Below are 16,564 nucleotides of genomic sequence, written 5' to 3'. Positions count from 1 at the left end.
AAGAGGGGGCCTGGCCCAAAATATTACCCATGCATTCCTTCCACAGATGTTGCCTGACCCGCTGAGTTACCCATGCATTTGTATTTTACTCATGTTTCCATCATCTGCAGTTTCTTGTGTTCCACCTGAACTATCTAATTGCATGTGTGTGGTGTACAGTCCTTTATCTGAGTAATGTGTATGATCACACCTCTGGCTTTGACATGTCCACAGACACATGGACTTTTGGGCTTTGTGTGCCTCTGGTGTGTCTGAATCTACTTTGAATGGAGATCTACATTCCAATTCTGTATTGATTGCTAATTCAATGCAGCTTTCCTAATGTAAGTAGCATTTATCATTGGAAATAGCATTTCTCTTGATGTACAAATCTTCCTTAAGATTGGGGTGACTGAGAACTTTTACTGTAGCGGGATAAGTTGTAACTAACCAATAAATATGCATCGCCAACATAAAGACACGACAAGACTTTTTAAAATATTAGCACATTCATATTTATCTAGTTGGAATTTTTGTCCCAAGGCGCATAGCAGAAGAATAATTGGATTAAAATTGACGCTGAGCCAAACAAAATAATGTTAGAAGTAGTGATGTGAAGTTTGATCCGAGGCAGTTTAAAGGGGTTATCTTTGAGGAGAGAGTGATGGAGAAGTTTAGGAAAGAAAATACCACTTTGTTGAAGAAATGGTTGTCAATCGACAAGGGGCAAGAGTTGGAACAAAGCAATGTCCTCACAGAGTTGTAGGGCAGAAGATGTTCAAGGTGGATCAAGTCAATGAATAAAGTGAACAGAAACAATGTAATTTGTCTGAGAGATTGAACATAGGTTAATGGACATAGGTGTGGCAGCTATTATGATGGGGGAAGGGATAAAGTGTGAAAAATATACATCTTCTAGGTGCGCTGGGGCACATCCTCAGTGATATGACCTGAGGTCATTGGGTGTTAGGAGATTAAGAGATTAAAGTTATTATATTTTTTTTACTGATTCTTTTTTGGGATGTGCATTTGATTGGCATGGGAGATGTTTATTTCCTGTTCCTAATTGCCTCCGAGGAGATAATAGTGAATTGTTGTTTTTGAATTGCTGCAGTCCTTTGGGTGAGCGTGTCTGCACAATGCTGTCGGGAAGGGTGGTTCCTGACCTTAGATTCAGCAAGGTGAAGGAACAATGATATATTTATAAGTTTGGATGATGCGTAATGTGGAAGTGAGAGTGTTCCAGTGTGCCTGCTGAATTGGTGGCAGGTGAGATGAGTTACTGCTGTACATTTTGCAGATGGTATCTTTAGTAAGTCACGGTTTGCCGCAACTTATAGTGGAGAGTGTGATGCCAATTGACTGGGCAGCTTTCTACTGGATGGTGGTAAACGTTGAATTTTGCACTCATCCACCACATTCATTTTATGAGCAAGTGGAATTGAGTGTCGTACCATCTCAATTATTGGTTGCACAATCCCCACTTCTTACTTTGTAGTGGAAGAAAGGTCATTGAAGAACCATTGATGATTGTTTCAGGACACAAACCCTGAGAAGCTCCTGCAGTGGTGTCAAGGGGGTGGAATAACAACAATCACCTTCCTTTGTTTAGGATACAACACCAACCATGGTCGTTCATTGAGCTCAGTATTGCTAAGGCTTCTTGATACCCTCTCATCAACAGTGCTGCCTGATTCTTGGTCAAGAGCTTGTATTCGGAACTTTGGTACAGACGTGGACCTAGACTGTGATGAGTTCTGGAGCTGAAAGATCCCGGCAAAGTCACGGGGCTGACGAATGAAAGCATTTATACATATGTGTAGGAAGGAACTGCAGATGCTGGTTTAAACCGAAGATAGACACAAAAAACTGGAGTAACTCAGCGGGACAAGCAGCATCTCTCAAGAGAAGGAACGGGTGATATTTCGGATCGAAATCCCTTCAGACTGAAGAAGGGTCTCGATCCGAAATGTCACCCATTCCTTCCCTCCATAGATGCTGCCTGTCCCGCTGAGTTACTACAGCTTTTTGTGTCTATCTTCGCATTTATACATATGTTCATTACTTTGGCAGAATGCGTGATGTAAAAGAGATAATTTTTTTTGATTGATTGATTGAAAGATTCAGCATGGAAACAGCCCTTCCGTCCAACCGAGACCATCGATCATTTCTTCACCCTGGCTCCGTGATCGCACTTTTTCATCCACTCCTTACACGCAGATTTGCAGTGGTCAATTAACCTACCAACCCGTACATCTTCAAGATGTGGGAGGAAGTCACAGGGAGAACGTCCAAGCTCTACACAGGCAGCACTCGAGGTTAGGATCGGACCCAGGGTGTCTGATGCTGTGAGATATTAGCTCTATCAGCTGTACCACTGTGCTGCCCTTCCCTGATATTTTGAAAATCATGGTGAAATTCCTTTTTTCAAGGAATTATTTATATTTTCTGAACTTTGCTACCATATTGAACCATGTAGCATAAATATTGACCACAACTGCCTGAAAGCCTGCTGGAGTGATGGCCAACACCAATGCTTGCTGATAACACTCTATTATTACCTATGCTTTACTCAAGGGATGCCATTTTAGAGATCAACAGGTTCTTGCAGATAAATGAGACGGAGACAAAGAGAGAAAAGGGGTTTGAAAGCTTCCTATAATTTTTGTGACATAAATGTTTCATTATATTGCAGTGAATTTCAGGTCAAAAATATTGTCAGTAAATACCGATAATCCACCCAGTTTATAATGTTCCAAGGTTACTGCTGCTGGTTTGTAGAGATAAGATTGCAGTCGTGATGGTACAGATTTGATCAACAGTACTGATGAGTTTGTATTTTACAGAAAGATGGCATTTGCACCCTTGCGCCCATTTAAAAGATATAGTCTGTGGCAAACATTTTGTTTCTGTTGGCAAGTTGGGAGGCATTGTATAATTAATGGAACAGGGGTATAGGCTCAACTTATTTTCGAGCAAATGTAAGTGTACATTGATTCATTCTGGTGAAAGTGGGAGTAGTAATGTTAATGTGCGGTTTGATCACAAAAGATGGTATCTTTAAATGCTCACGCTGAAGGTTCAAATGTGCTGCATTTAATAGATTCTTTTGTGGATAAGCCTTTAAAGTCTCGTTTAGGTTTAAAAGTCGGGAGTAAGCTCTCTGTAATACCCCAGAGCTAAAATCAATGAGCAGGATAATTCTACTGCTTGTAATACACATCCTTTCATGCATTTATACCCCTATCACTACCCGAAAAGGAAAAGTGCTCTTGTTTACAATGCAGCAAGAATGAGGTTGATACAGCAAGAACTGTATCTCCCAACTTTGTTATCTTGAAGATTTGTTTCACAAACTGAATGCACCCACTCACATTAAATGATCTTATTGACATTCCCCAACTGATTATTACAGAACAGCAGGGTTAACGTTGGACAACTATTTTCAAGTTGTGTATTGATCAGCAATTTTCTACTTTTTAAATATATTCAAAAAAATGCTGAGATGTTGATCATGTTGAAATAGCTATGGCATTCTGCTTGGTTTATTATCTTGTGGGCTACATGTGAGTTAAATCAGCCTCTTATATTTTAGTAGCCCAATTTAAATGACCATTACAAGATATTTACATCTCGGCAGTATTGTGTTTAAGTAACATCACAGGAAGAGATGGAAGTCATTTTGTTTACAGAATAGAGGTACAGACTTCAGTAAAAGTCTTCATTAATGTCAGGAATGCAGAGCAGGCAGTTTGGATACCGAGTCAGAGGCCAACAACCATTAGTATCTGTCAGGGAGCACAGAGAAGACCCTGTTGCTGACTTCATACAGGGTGTGAATGATAGCAGGCCCTGGAATAACGTGAAAACAAATACATGCATCTAGTGTGCAAAATCTTGACCGAAATGACCTTTTTGCACATCCACAAAGAGTTTGCAAAGTCAGACCAATGCATTACGATCTTTAGTCGTGTTAATTTATCACAGTATTTAAAGAATAAATGTAAGGCCTTCTTCACATTCAGTAGAAAGTGAACACGAGGCTCTTAAATAAGATCAAAGTGTTAATCCCACAGTTATTTTCCCCTTTTTTTTCTTTGGTGTTCCTTCGGTTAAAATGGAGGACACAATGTGTTCTGTTCCCCAGCTGCAGGCTGACCAAATTTGACATGGGAAGCACAACTCTGTTCAATGCAAAACTCTCAGAGCTTTTAACGGAATTGTGTAAGGGCTGAACTGTAGCTGCTCCACCGCAAACATAGTTAATCTTTTTGTTACAGTTATTGTGCTCATCTGTTAGTGACCAGTTTCTGCTCACTTGCTAACATGTGAAGAATGTGGTTCTCTTATGTCTTTTAAATAAATTGCAAATTATCAATCTGTCTGAGCATGTATAATTAAGATATTAAAAGTACTGAATTCTTGGGCTATGTTTTACACTATTGATTTTTAACCAATAAAAATGAAGATAAATTAACAATTAAAGCTGCCAGTTGACCATGGGAGAGGGGAAATAACCTTCAATCTTTTAACTGTAAATTGTTAAGAGAAAAAAATGGCCTACTCAGTAAGAGATGTAAGTGCTCCTGAAGAAAAAGGAGTTAGCATTAGTTGTGTTGGATTACAGCATTATTGCGATGTCAATAATGTTCTATTGAGTAGAAAAAAACGGCTCAAGTAAATACTTTGTACATTGTAGATTCTTATTGAGAAGCCAATAGTAATTTGGATTCTCACAGTTTGGATCAAATGAGCATCCACTGATTCCAGCCTATTTGATGCAAAATATCGCTCATGATATTTGAAGGAGGCCATTTCTTCACTCTTCAGACATGCAAGAAGTTATAAATGTTTCCTCAATCTTAACTCTATTGCAGTTGCCTTATTCAACTTAAGTATGCGCAGAAAATGATCGGGAAACACCACAATTTATAAATATCTGGAAGAAGGAGATGCATTAATTCCTGGTGTCAGTTCTTCACTAGAAACTATGATAGGCATTATTTTTATTTGCTTTTTATTAAAACCAGAACTGTAGTGCTTTTCCTGTCTTTATTTCAAATCCATATGTGAGTGTTTCCACTCATCTCCAGATTATTTAACAAAGTTATTTGTTTTAATTCCACGAGCATCTTTCTTTTTTTTTCCCCTCTCGACTTCAACCAATTGAGCAATAGGGTGATTTGATCCCAGGTCTCAGCAGAAGCCATGAGTTAAATGCCAGTGGTTGGGTGCAGGCGACCTGAGCTTGTGCCCTTTTCCTGATTGCATTTCATTTCACTTTCTCTGCTGCATCTCCCCAGGCCCCTTGGGCATTACATCCGCGGGGAAATGCAAGTGACTGTTTAATTTGGGTCAAATGGATTTGTGGCTGCTGATTAATTTACTTACTTTTTTCAGTGCTTCATGTACCTGTTCTGGGAGATGGAAATCCCACGGATAGAAAGGAAGCATGCGTAGAATCTGCTCTGCTGGATTATGTGGCAATGTTGAAAAGGATCAGCAGTTGCAGATTTAGCTAACCCAGTTGCCATTTCTCCTACTCATTACTTGGAAGGAGGCCCCAATAACACCCTTCTCCCCGAGGGAAGTTGGAATATCACAGGCGATCTTGGACAGATTAGATAGAAGCCACATAGCCAATAGTCATAACCTCAGAATTAATGAAGTGCTGCTTGTGTTGCCAGGATCTTTTGTCTACTAAACGCTCATGGAGCCTTTCATTCGGCGTTGCCAAATACTGCCCTTGAAACTAATTTCATATTTAGTGAAAAGATTACATGAAGCTTGGCAGTCTTTTCCAAGCAGTGCACCAGTCTAGTTTTTATTCTGATGCTAATGACTGGTGACCAGCGTTTTCAATGAAAATTGAGTGTTTTAATCCGCTGAAGTTTGAAGGCCTCTGCAGTCACATAATTTGTCCTTTAGTTTGCTAACAGAGTGCTGACTGAGAGACAGAATTGCTTTTAGAGTTTAGTTTAGTTTACTGCCCAGTAATTAGCTTTTGTGTGACGTGCTATCCAGTCAGTAGAGAGACTATACATGATTACAAGCAAGCCGTCCACAGTGTACAGATATAGGATAAAGGGAAGGTCCTCCAACGGAATCCCACCACTGGCCACATCTTCCCATCTCCTCCCCTTTCTGCTTTCCACAGAGCCCGTTCCCTCCATAACTCCCTGGTCAATTCGTCCCTTCCCACCCAAACCACCCCCTCCCCAGGTACTTTCCCTTGCAACCGCAGGAAATGCTACAATTGTCGCTTTACCTGCCTCCTTGACTCCATCCAAGGACCCAGACAGTCTTTCCAGGTGAGGCAGAGGTTCACCTGCACCTCCTCCAACCTCATCTACTGCACCCGCTGTTCCAGGTGTCAACATCTCTACATCGGTGAGATCAAGCGCAGGCTTGGCGATCGCTTCGCCCAACACCTCCGCTCAGTTCGCAATAACCAACCTGATCTCACGGTGGCTCAGCACTTCAACTCCCCCTCCCGTTCTGAATCCGACCTTTCTGTCCTAGAAACATAGAAATTAGGTGCAGGAGTAGGCCATTCGGCCCTTCGAGCCCGAAAGAGGTCCTGGGCCTCTTCCATTGCCAGAGTATGGCCCAGTGCAAATTGGAGGAACAGCACCTCATATTTCGCTTGGGTAGTTTAATCCCCAGCAGTATGAACATTGACTTCACCAATTTCAGATAGTCCTTGCTTTCTCCCTCCTTCCCCTTCCCAGCTCTCCCACAAGCCTACTGTCTCCGCTTCTTCCTTTCTTTTTCCCGCCCTCCTCTTCCCCCCCGACATGTCTGAAGAAGGGTCTCGACCCGAAACGTCGCCTATTCCTTCGCTCCATAGATGCTGCCTCATCCGCTGAGTTTCTCCAGCATTTTGTCTACCTAGGATAAAGGGAATACCATTTAGTGCAAGATAAAGTCCAGTAAAGTCCGATTAGAGATAGTCCAAGGATCTCCAATGAGGTAGATGGTAGGATAGGACTGCTCTCTAGTTGGTGATAGGATGGTTTAGTTTAGTTGCCTGATAACAGCTGGAAAGGAACTGTCCCCGAACCTGGAGAGGTTCTCAATTACTTGTTTAGCAAATAGCTTTGGGAATTTGCCGTTGCATTTTGTGACAAGCAGTTTAAAATAACATCGTCTGCTTTAAGCTTGGAGAATATCGTGGGCTAATTAGTACACGAGTTGTCTTCCCAATTTCATAAAAACCAAAATATCTTGTGTCCCATATAGCAAGGCACATTTCATTTAGGTCAGATACTGTGTAAAAATCATAGTAAGGCTTCCTCCAACCTTACTCCTTTTTGTTCTTCTAGTCAAATATGCTCTTTAACTCAATTTGATGACAATAAAATCTACTCCGATACATACGTGGATTTTACCTTCTTCAGCCTTTGTCATGTGATAGGTTTTGTGTTCTTCCTGATCCACCCAAAGATTATGATTAAATAAAATTGCCGACTGACGTAATTGGAGTGAAAATCAGCTCGGACCATCCAAGATCCCCAACATTTATTTCAAATTGGCATTGTAATACCCCCTCATATGAAGTGCAAACTTCAACATACAGTTGCAATATCTTGAAGAGTTATTCCTACTATTAAACCACAGTCACTTTCTAATTGATGTTGAAGTCATGGTCAACCCAAGCTCATTCTTATAGTAATGAAGCCCACAAAGAGTTGTCTTAACACTTCATGGAGACCCTTAAGTCTTTCTTATCCCTGACTGACTCCACACAGCCTTTCTCCTCCAGATCAACTGTTTGCTGAAATACTGTCTTGTTGCAAGGATGCAGAGGGAGCTAATGTTTGGTTATGAATGCTGGATATTCATACCTCCCCTGCCAAGTGAATAGAAGTTACACAAAAATGCTAGAGAAACTCAGCGGGTGCAGCAGCATCTATGGAGCGAAGGAGATAGGTAACGTTTCGGGCCGAAACTCTTCTTCAGGCAAATGTTACACCAGAATGTAATCTATGCATTCAGCATCCCCTTACACATAATCACTCGTTCCATTGGGAAAAGTGTTTTTTTTTTTCTAACCTGCTCGGCAACTTTCTGATCATCAAAATCTGCTGAGAATACTGAAAATACTCAGCAGCTCAGGCAGGAATTGTGAAGAGAGTAACAGTTTCAGATCTGCGACCTTTCATCAGAACTGGAAAAAGTTAGAGACACGGTGCCAGGCTTTTAAGGCACTGCAAAAGGAGATGAAAAGGGTTGAAGGTGGGAGAGGTTGAATAACAAAAGGGATAATGTTAAAGCGGAAGATGGTGCAAGGTTGCTCCATCAATGCGCTGTCATCCCCTTTGTCATTTAATTTCTCATGTCGTCAGCTCTATTCCACACCTTCCCCTTTGTTCCTTCCTCCCTTTCTCCGTCCCTGTATCTTAAAAGCATGCGACATCTCCAACTTTATCCAGTTTTGATGGCAAGATCTTGGTCTGAAACATGAACTCTGTTTCTCCCTCCACAGATGCTGCCTGGACTGCCGAGTATCTCACCTGTTTTCGGCTCCTATTTCGGTAAAGAAGCATCCTTTTGATTGTTTGAGACAAATGTTATGCAACAGTATTTGAATTCCATTTGAAGGGTAAAACCCTTCCTTAAAATATTTTTCAGTTCAATAATTTGCCCCTGTTCAACATTATAGGCATGGTGAGCATACAGGCCTGCTTACCGCATGGCATGTTATGTTGAATTTATTTAGATATGGGTGTATTTGGTACAACTGTTATATTCTGATTGTTCAAATAGCAGTGATTTCTGAACTTTGAATTACTTTGAGGATACAATACTCGCATGTGTCAGAAGGAACTGCAGATGCAATCTGCAAAAGGGTCTTGGCCCGAGACATCATCCATTTCACTCCAAAGAAGGAACTGCAGATTCTGGATTACACCAAAGATAGACACAAAATGCTGGAGTAACTCAACAGGTCAGGCAGCATCTCTGAGGAAAGGAATTGGTGACAATTTGGGTCGAGACCCTTCTTCAGACTGCCAAGTTTTGTATTGAATATAAGATTGTATCTAAGTTTTGTAAGAGGTTTAGTGTGAGAACGGTTGGCTTTACATGTCATGAGAAAGCATTTGCCTGTGATGCATGCCAGGTTGAGGAATTCCAATCACTGACAGATTTATAGGTGATGAATCTTCAGACTTCTGTAACCAATATTCCACTTCAGTGACACCCACTGAACGTCAACTAGAGGAGGATCACATTTTGTGTCTAATTGCTTTGAAGCAGTTTTGCCCTCAATTGCATCAAAGCCATGGCAAGGTCAACTTTTATTTGGCATATGGGAATTGCCTTTATCAGAGCTCTAATTTGTATCGTAAAACCTGTTGCAAAGATCTTCTCAGGAAGACCACCGAGCTTTGGTCCCAACAGTAAAAATATAAGGTGGATCATGTAACAAGGCATCGTAAGCATGCCTGGGTGATTCTCTCGAAAGCAGAATAGAGAATTGCACTTTCCCGCTTTGAGACAAAGCAAAGATTTAGGCGATCTCCTTGTGTTATTCTAGTTATTTGGTTAATCACAGGTGAAACCAACACAACCTTTCTTCTAAGAGGGAAGTGGCTTTGGCATGGAATATATTGTTAATTGTAGATGGGAGCTTCTCAAAAGCATAGTCGTGAAGAAGGAAGAGTTTTGGTTGATTTTTAACTTAAAAAGCAAAAAAATATGTACAGTATGTGATTAGCCGTTCAAAGTCAGTGTTCATCTGATTGCAGAAATGCTGGTGCACCAGTGTGGAATGTAGTACTTTGGTGCTTGTAAAACTGGAAGAATTTAAACTGAAATATCTGCATTATTTGCTTTATTTACAAGTTTCATATTGTATGCATGGGTGGGGAAGCTTCCAAATGACTGGAATGCAGTTGGAAGGACAGTATACTCCTTGCACAGGGGATAATGCTTCCCCAGAGAGGAAGAGGTTGGTTGAGGTGAGGAAAGATAATATTTCACGTGGCCTGTGAAATTGACCAGGTACATGGATCTTAATTAAAGTATACAGTTCCAAGTTTGAGATGCTCAAACAATAACTACTCAGCTAACTTATATGAATTATGTTCCATTAGATACCTGTATGATATCTACCAAAGATCTCCTGAATTTTGTTTTCTGACCAGGATCCACCCATTTCCCTCATTTTCCTTTGCATATCTTCCTGATTTTATCTTTCTCTCTTTAAATAAAGACGTGGGGATCCATTTGTAAAACATAGAAAACACAGTTTTTTTCAAACTCACGGCAGCTTTCTTGTGAGCTGGTACATTTCCAGGACTGAGCATTTGGTTTGTGGCAAAGAGCACTGCAGAACAAGAAACGAAAGAAGTAAGGAAGAGGATATGTGTAGGAAGGAACTGCAGGTGCTGGTTTAAACCGGAGATGAACATAAAAAGCTGGAGTAACTCAGAGGGACAGGCAGCATCTCTGGAGAGAAGGAATGGGTGACATTTCGGTTTGAGGACCTTTTTCAGTCTTCCTTCTCTCCAGAAATGCTGCTTGTTACTCCAGCATTCTGTGTCTTTAGTAAGGAAGTGGAACTGGACTCGCAGCAAAAATGCCGACGTTGGTCCACAAAGCAACCGGTGGCTGTATGGTCAACCCTCTGAAAAACTTTCACTTCAGGCTCATTCAACCCGATCCGGAGCCTGGAAGTTCTCCTTTTCATTCACTGTATGAGATTTAACATTCTATGAACTAGAAGTGCAAGGAAGTTGGCCGGTTTCCCTCATATGATTTCCCTTAACCAACCTCTGTATTTACACAGGAAACTAGGTTTTTCAGTGGAATAAGATCTATTTTTAACCTGTGAAAGACCATTCATTCTCCACTCTTGTAACTTGAGCAAATAGGTGAAAGTCCATCTAATAAAGCAGAAATTATATAAGGCGTTATTATTGCAGTGTAAACCTTTGTCATTGCTACAATATTGAAGAGCAGTGATATCATTTCTACTAATTTTGCACTGGCCACTGAGTTGAGTTTGACCAGTGAAATAATCATTTACAATGCAGTTGCATATTTTGGATCCCAAATTGTATGAATTTATGTGGCTTATTGCCTTTTCACACCTTGTCTCATTATCTCGTTTTCACACCTTATCCTTCCTTATCTCTGTGTCTCCCTCTCTCCTGGCTCTCTGTCTGAAGAAGGGTCTCGACCCGTAACATCATCTATTCCTTCTATCCAGAGATGCTGCCCGTCCCGCTGAGTTACTCCAGCATTTTGTGTCTATCTTCTGCCTTTTATGACTTTCTTTATCTCTGGACTCAGTTGCCTAAACAAACGTTCTTTTGAATCTAACATGACTTGGTTACTTCATGGAGAGAGAGTGGGTCTAGGTCTGCCTTGCTTTAATGTTGCACACAACTCTCTCTGTCACAATTGCCCCAAGTAGTGTTACTCATTCATTGGCATGAAAGTGCTTCAGAATATATTCCTTTCTAGGCTTTAAATCTCTGTGTCCAATGTAAAGTAAGCTATATATCTTATTAAATGGTACAATTACACTGCCTGTATATTTTGCAATGTAAGTTGGAGGAGTTGAGTCAGCTGCCGAGGAGGTGGAGTTTACACTCCAGTCTGTCACACAAAGTCCAGGTCTCAGCACTACTCAAAATGCTTTTACACACATTGAACACACTTTCAAAACATCCAAAAGGGTTTCTAAACATTCCTCAGAGTTATTTCTGTACAAAGGTACAGGAAAAGACTTCCTGAGTCATGTGCTGCACTGAAGTAGGCCCCGTGCCAGATCCTATTTTAGTTTGTGGTACAGGTTACAAGTACTCAGGTGCAACAAACATTGGCAAAGCGAATTGGGCCTAGGGCAGACAAAGGATAGGCAGTGAGCCACTTGCATTCAGTTAACTGCTCAGCTCTCAATAGTAAATGTAATAAGCCTGGGGCTCATCTTATCTGACAGCTTGACATGAAAACCAGTCCATAACCTACAAACAAATGGAATATGCAAATTAAACTTTAACATGTCGACGTGCTCAGTGTCAGCGCCTGGTTATCTGTGTGTCTCTCTGTGTGTCTATGTCTGTCTGCCTGTCTATTTATCAATTTATCATTGATCTATCTATTTACCTGTTTATTTATTTAACTTTCTTCTCTTGTTCTGATGTTTCTATGCTAGTCCACAGTCCAGAATTTGGGCCTATTTGTGCCAGTTTTGTATGTATAAATAATGGGCGAGAATTGTTTTGTGTACGGTCAGAAATATTAAAGTCACTTTCCTGTTGAACTCCCATCCCGTGAGAAATTGGACTGGGCACGTCCGCTCACAATTCACCTTAGCTGAGGCATGATTTATCCATCGTATTTTGCACACTAGGACATTGATTTTACATTCCTTAACCCCCATCTATTCATTTTCAGGCACTGCCCTTAAGCATGGAGCAGCATTAAGAAAGAATGCATCATTCTACGGTGAACTTCAGTGCGAGTTGCTTCAATATATGGCCTTGACAATCAGCACAGTGAATGTCTGTGTGACTCTGTAGCCTGGGGCGAGGGGTCTTACCGGGAGTCCAGTGGGTCATTCCGCATTCCCCTCTCCAGTTTCCCCCTTCACCTGATTTCCCCTTTCCTCACCACCTCCCACTTTTGCCCCTTCCCCCCCCCCCCTTGTATCCAACCTCCCCTTTCACTTTCCCTCACCTTGGCAGCAGCTGATGCTGTGAACTTTAACTGAGTTAAACCACACCTCAGCAAGCAGCTTGCAAATGACATGCGGGCAGCAATCTCCACAGACAGCTGCAGCCTTCATACGCGCAGGCCACCTTTCAACAGCTCCGGGCTGGGGAAAACCACAAAAGTGATCTCTTAAAGCAAAGACCCCCCGCCCCCCCCCCAATGTTGTCCGTTTATTTGTGCAACTCCTAATATGGTCGCAGGTTAAAACACAGCACCCATTAAATGTACTAATCGAGGTTGTAAACAATATCTGGGTAGAGTCCCCACTGGCAGTTCTTGATTGTAATGTGAATCAAAAGTCTTAGGTAGAGTGGATGTGGAGAGGATGTTTCCACAAGTGGGAGAGTCTAGGGCTAGAGGTCATAGCCACAAAATTATAGGACATCCCTTTAGGAAGGGGTCAAGGAGGAGTTGATATTTGGTGAGACAGTAGTGAATCTATGGAATACGTTGCCACAAGAGCCTGTGGAGGCCAAGTCAATGGATATTTTTAAGGCAGAGATAGATAGATTCTTGATTAGTACGAGTGCCAGAGGTTATGGGGAGAAGGCAGAAGAATGGGGTTAGGTGGAAGCGATAGATCAGCCATGATTGAATGGCGGAGGAGACTTGATGGGCCAGATGGCCTAATTCTGCTCCTATGACATATGACCTTAAGACCTAATCTTGAGGAACTAATGCAGTGTCTGCAGGAATGTATGGGAGTTCCTTACCAGTGTGGGATAACTAATTCATTAATATTCATTGCTCATCAAAATGTATGCTGCACTGCCTAAATAGCAAATATGTCCTTCCTCAAATTGGTCTCCTAATTTGAGGAAGGACGTCCTTGCTAGTGAGGTGGTGCAGCGCAGTTTCACGAGGTTAATCCCCAGGGTGGTGGGACTGTCATATGAGGAAAGATTTGAAAGACTGGGCTTGTGTTCACTGGAATTTAGAAGGATGAGAGGCTATCTTATGGAAAAGTATAACATTATAAAAGGACTAGAAAAGCTAGATGCAGGAAAAATGTTCACAATGTTGGGGGAATCAGGGGCCACAGTCTAAGAATAAAGCGGAGGCCATTTAAAACTGAGATGAGAAAAAAAAATTTCACCCAGAGAGTTGTGAATTTGTGGAATTCTCTGCCACAGAAGGCAATAGAGGCCAATTCACTGGATGAATTTAAAAGAGAGTTAGATAGAGCTCTAGGGGCTAGCGGAATCAAGGGATATGGTGAGAAGGCAGGCACGGATTACTGATTGTGGATAATCAGCCATGATCACAATGAATGGCGGTGCAGGCTCAATGGGCCAAATGGCCTCCTCCTGCACCTATTTTCTATTTCTATGTTTCTATGTAAGCACAATGATAATTTACCATCTGACCACATTTATGTAAGTAAATTGAACAAGTATGTTGGCTTTATAAGTCCCATTTACAGTAGAAACGACATAGTTATCAGTTGATTATTTTGTGAATTGTTGAGAACTTCTGAAATAATAAAGTTCATTTTCATAAACGGTTAAAGTTTAGCACTAAATCAGAGGCAATCCCAGCGATATGAACATTGACTTCTCCAATTTCAGGCAGTCCTTGCTTTCTCCCATCTTCCCCTCCCCTTCCCAACTCTCCCACAGCCTACTGTCTCTGCCTCTTCCTTTCTTCCCCCCCCCAGACATCAGTCTGAAGAAGGGACTCGACCCGAAACGTCGACTATTTCTTCGCTTCATAGATGTTGCCTCACCCGCTGAGTTTCTCCAGTTTTTATTACGAAAGAACTGTAGATGCTGGAAAAATCGAAGGTGATACTTTTGCTTATTACTGCCTTAGTACAAAGGAAAAGCCAGTTTCTGAAGATTTTTTTTATTAGTAGACGTACTATCATATACGTAATTTTATGTTGGTGGGCTTGGCACAATGCTAGGTATCTCCCAGCCAGTCAGTTGCATGCATTCAAGTGAGGCATTATTTGATTTGTTTCGGCAGCCATCTTTATTCTATTTTTTCTGAGCATCATGCTGTCATTTCCAGCACTTGCACAAAGGTGCAAATGCAAGTATTTTTTTCTTCTAACGAGTTTAATTTACCTGCAGAGCTAATTGGTGTCAGAGGAGGTATTTCCCCAGCTGTTGGCATGGAACCATTGTTAACCTTGTATTGGGTACAGAAAGAAATTCTGAGATAATGTTGTCTTGGATTTTCTTTCCATGGGTTTATCACATTCAGTGTTCAGTTTGTGTAAAGTGTACATACAGGCTTTAACATTTACAAAGTTGTGCAAGAAATACCATTGATTTTTCAGCTTTCATCCGTTAAGTTAGTTGTCCTTTTTCAAAAATAATGTTTTTATATAAGGTCATAAGTGATAGGAGCAGCATTAGGCCATTCGGCCCATCAAGTCTACTCCGCCATTCAATCATGGCTAATCAATTCAATCATATGTTACACATTGAACAGGTGCGTATGTGAAGATAGAAACAGTATATTGGAGTAACTCAGCGGGACAGGCAGCATCTCTGGAAAGCAGGAATGGGTGGCGTTTCGGGTCAAGACCCTTCTTCAGACTGAGAATCGGAGGAGGGGGAGACTAGATATAGGTTACGGTGTAATAATGACAGCTCAAAGCAGATGATGATCAAGGAAATGTCGAATGGTATATTGTTAGCTGAGGGGAAGGTGACAACGAGGCATACAATTATTAAAATATCAATGAAATTAATCAGGTGGACAGCGAAAATAGTCAGAGAACTAGGGTGGGGAGGGACGGAGAGACAGGAAAAGCAAGGGTTACTTGAAGTTGGTAAGCTACCCAAACAAAATATGAGGTGCTGTTCCTCCAATTTGCGTTGAGCATCACTCTGACAGTGGGGGAGACCCTGGACAGAAAGGTCAGTGTGGGAATGGGAGGGGGAGTTCAAGTGTTTTGCAACCGGGAGATCGCGTCGGCCTAGGTGGATTGAGCGAAGGTTTTCAGCTAAACGATCGTCGAGTAACTGTGTCATTTCCCTGTTGTGTCTCACGCCCATGATGATGTCATCAATTATGGACGCACGCGGTTCTGGCTTCCCGACAGTACAGTAAAGTCGGATTTTTGTAATGATCTGACTATTGAAATCTGACTTTATCCAAATTCTCCTATACATTTTTAAAGCAATATTCAAGCTAGCAATAATAATAATAATAAAATGTTTCATGGCATTGGTTAACGACTAGATACAATATATTTTCCATTAGTTTAATTAAAGATAGCATTAGGGTGATTATTCAATTAAATTAAAGAATTAGTGCAAGTGTATAATACCGTATGGGAAGCTATAGAGAACAGACATTTCTGCCTCAAGAAATTGCCTACAGAGTCTTCTGGGCAGAAGTCATACAACCTAGGGACTGTTGTAATTCAGTCTGCACATCCACAACCTTTGTTGTTTAGTGTAGGAAGGAACTGCAGATGCTGGTTTAAACTGGTTAGACACAAAATGCCGGAGTAACTCAGCAGGACAGGCAGCATCTCTGGAGAGAAGGAATGGGTGACGTTTCGGGTCGAGACCCTTCTTCAGTCACAAGATCCAAAGGAGAGCGAAGACAATTTGTAGAAGGTCTCATCATTTTCATCAGTTCATAAAGTCAAAGAAGCAGAAGTAGGCCATTTGGCCCATTGGGTCTACGCCATTCAATCATGGCAGATCTATCTTTCTCTCTCAACCCCATTCTCCTGCCTTCTCCCCATAACCTCTGACACCCGGTCCCCTCTCCTCTCCACTCTTTTTCTCCCTGATTACCATGGAAGCTATGTGGCTTCATGGGGAGTTCACCATCAATATGGGTGGCACGTTGGCACAGCCGGTTGAGTTGCTGCCTCACAGCACCGGAGACC

General features: G+C 41.5%; 1 protein-coding gene across 5 annotated transcripts in view; it reads left to right on the top strand.

The window, feature by feature from the left end:
- zfhx3 (zinc finger homeobox 3) overlaps positions 1-16,564 on the top strand; it is a 1,217,643-nt gene that overhangs the window by 777,951 nt on the left and 423,128 nt on the right. Inside the window, exon 1 of one of the 5 annotated variants that reach the window (XM_033035751.1) lies at positions 8,469-8,516. The exons of the other annotated variants lie outside the window; for them this stretch is intronic. The gene's annotated coding sequence lies outside the window, so the exon portion shown is untranslated. Of the gene's footprint in view, positions 1-8,468; positions 8,517-16,564 lie in introns of those variants that run through there. 5 annotated transcript variants of the gene reach the window in all.

The sequence above is a fragment of the Amblyraja radiata genome, chromosome 17 (genome assembly GCF_010909765.2).
Source record: "Amblyraja radiata isolate CabotCenter1 chromosome 17, sAmbRad1.1.pri, whole genome shotgun sequence".
NCBI lineage: Eukaryota > Metazoa > Chordata > Chondrichthyes > Rajiformes > Rajidae > Amblyraja > Amblyraja radiata.
Note: the sequence above shows the minus strand (reverse complement) of the source record. Positions and strands in the feature narration are given on the sequence as shown.